This window comes from Octopus bimaculoides, chromosome 28 (assembly GCF_001194135.2).
Source record: "Octopus bimaculoides isolate UCB-OBI-ISO-001 chromosome 28, ASM119413v2, whole genome shotgun sequence".
Lineage (NCBI taxonomy): Eukaryota > Metazoa > Mollusca > Cephalopoda > Octopoda > Octopodidae > Octopus > Octopus bimaculoides.
In genome coordinates, this window is record NC_069008.1 from 18,499,518 (window position 1) to 18,502,577 (window position 3,060).

Sequence of the window (3,060 nt, forward strand, 5' to 3'; positions counted from 1 at the left end):
GTTTGTCTCTCTGTCTACCTATCCATCTGTCTACATGTGTCTGTGTGTCTGTCTGCCTAATTAACTGTCATATCTAATGTTCCTTCTGCCTATGACTGTGCCTGTCTCCTCTCATAAAACTGATAAGCATTTAAACCTGATAGCAAAAACAAAAAAGTGGAGGGGGGGGGGTAGTGATGTCCGCACATCACCACAGCCTTTGATCTGGAATATGTAAAAGATAAAACTTTAACATTCACAGCTATTTGCTAAGATTATTTCACTTTAACTATCTATAAATCCACAAATTTATAGATCTTCATGACATTGTTTCATTATTTACAATTGACAGATATTTATCCTCATTTTGTTTGTTGCTAAGACATTTCGGCTGATATACCCTCCAGCCTTCATCAGGTGTCTTGCGGAAATTTCGAACCTAGGTTCTCATTCCTAAGGTATTTTTTGATGTTATTGTTATTGTTATTATTATTATTATTATTATTATTATTATTATTATTATTATTATTATTATTATTATTAAATATAGAATTGTTTCATTATGTTAAACATTTCAATTGAACATACAAATGCAGAATGAAAGAGACTCTCTCTTTCTCTCTCTCTCCATCTCCTTCTCTCTATTTCTCTCTTATTTTCTTTCTCTATTTTTTTTTTCACTGATTCCACTATTTCCATTTCTCTCTCTTTCTCTCCCTTTCTCTCTCTCTTTGTCTCCCTTTCTCTCTCTCTTTGTCTCCCTTTCTCTCTCTCTTTGTCTCCCTTTCTCTCTCTCTTCGTCTCCCTTTCTCTCTCTTTCTCTCCCTTTCTCTCTCTCTTTCTCTCCCTTTCTCTCTCACTTTGTCTCCGTTTCTCTCTCTTTCTCTCCCTTTCTCTCTCTCTTTCTCTCCCTTTCTCTCTCTTTCTCTCTCTCTTTCTCTCGCTTTCTCTCTCTCTTTCTCTCACTGTCTCTCTCTCTTTGTCTCCCTTTCTCTCTCTAAATATCCTTCTCCCTTTCAGCTATTACCTCTCTTGGCACAACATTGCCAAATCAATCGCACTGCAAGAACAAGCAGAAGAACATTAAAGACAATGACAAAAGCAGATAACAAACAGTGCAATCTCAGCCTCTGCCCACGAACGAGTCGCAGCTGGCAGCCTGCAGCAGACGCTCGTGAATCGTTTTAGAAGGATAAACCCCTTCAGAACAATGCCACCATCGATCCATTGAGGATGGGACAACTGGAGGACAGAGAGCTGCCCCCTCGTAGTCAGCTGCTACACATTCTCTTGACAGGAGCATTTTGAAGGATCGTACCTTCTACACACACACACACGCACACACACACACACACTCATTGTCGTGCTTAATCATATGTAATTCTGCTCCAGTACTTTAAATGTATTTCATTTTACCAGAATTCTTTTTAAGTTGGGGTTTTAGGGTAGGATTAGGGATTTCTCTGCTTCTTAAACATTTCTGGCCTTTGATGATTTTTTGAAATTCTATAATAAAAATGTAGTAAAATACAAATTAAAAAAGGTATTTCTGTTATATTTTTAATTTTCTAAATTGTCTCATTGTTTGCTGTGGAATAAATTTTTCTTGTAACATCAAGGGTTACTTGATAGTAAATCAAAGACTTCCTTTATCAACTTACCCTGCAAAATACATGAACTTTATCATGATATAGCTATTGTAAATACATACATACATACATACATACATAAAATGGGTCCCTAGGATTACACACACACACACACACATGACAGTCTTCCATACAGTTTCCATCTCCCAAATTCACTTACAATCAAGTCTCTCATTAGAAGAGAAAAATGCAAGGGAGATAAATCCTATGGAGATAATCAAACGAAGAGTTATTTCCTTTGAACTACCGACAGTCTCTTCTGTGGCAGGGATAGCTTTAAATGGTAATTAGAATTGGAGGAAATAGCAGCCAAATCTCCCTCAAATCACACCCTACTGTTTTACGTATGCATGAAGCAATGAAGGACACCTCTACATGGTAGCTAGAGCTGGTGAAAATCAAAATTCATTCACAAGTGAATCATGGTGCATTCTCACAGATTATATATCATGATATGTATGCATGTATATGTGTATGGATGTATATATATGTACGTGTGCATCAAATGTCTCTTCTACAAGACATTTGTTGCTGTCTCTCTAACAAATTTTTATCTTTCACCACCCGACATAAAACCCTTTCTCTCAAAATCACAGCCCAGCTCAGTTGAGGGAGTCATTTTGAAACATATTTAGTAATGATGATAATGATGATGCATACATGCCAGTGCCACCTGACTGGCTCCCGTGCCGGTAACACGTAAAAAGCACCCACTACACTCTCGGAGTGGTTAGCGTTAGGAAGGGCATCCAGCTGTAGAAACTCTGCCAGATCAGATTGGAGCTTGGTGCGGCCTTCTAGTTCACCAGTCTCCAATCTAACCATCCAACCCATGCCAGCATGGAAAACGGACAGGGGCCAGAGGTGGCTGGCAATGACCATGATCAGTTGGTCCTTTTTACGTGCCACCAGCACGGGGATCACAGCTACAATTTCCATTTGATATATATACATATATATATAAGAGGAAAGGTAAGTTCAAAAAGAACAATTCAAATATTTTGGGGGATCCAAAACAAAAGAAAAGTTGATTTCTTATAAGGATTCATCATATTCATGAAAATCAGCCAAAACAGGTAATAAGAATATGAAAATAATATTTGAGGAGATTCGTTATAGGTATAAGGATACACCATAAACAAGTATAAAAAAGAAATGGAGAAAAGATGTTGAAACAGAAATAGATTTATTATAAAACTGGATTCAATGCAAACGTACGTTTCGAAAAACAATGCAAAAATGTAAGAAAACATTTAAACCATAGTGATTATAATTATAATTGAAAATAAAAAATTAAAATTAAGAATAAAAATTAAAAAATTAAATTAAAAATTTAATTTATGCATTATCACTGCATATATATGTATACATTCATATATATGTACATATATATATATATGTATATATATACATATATATATATATATATATA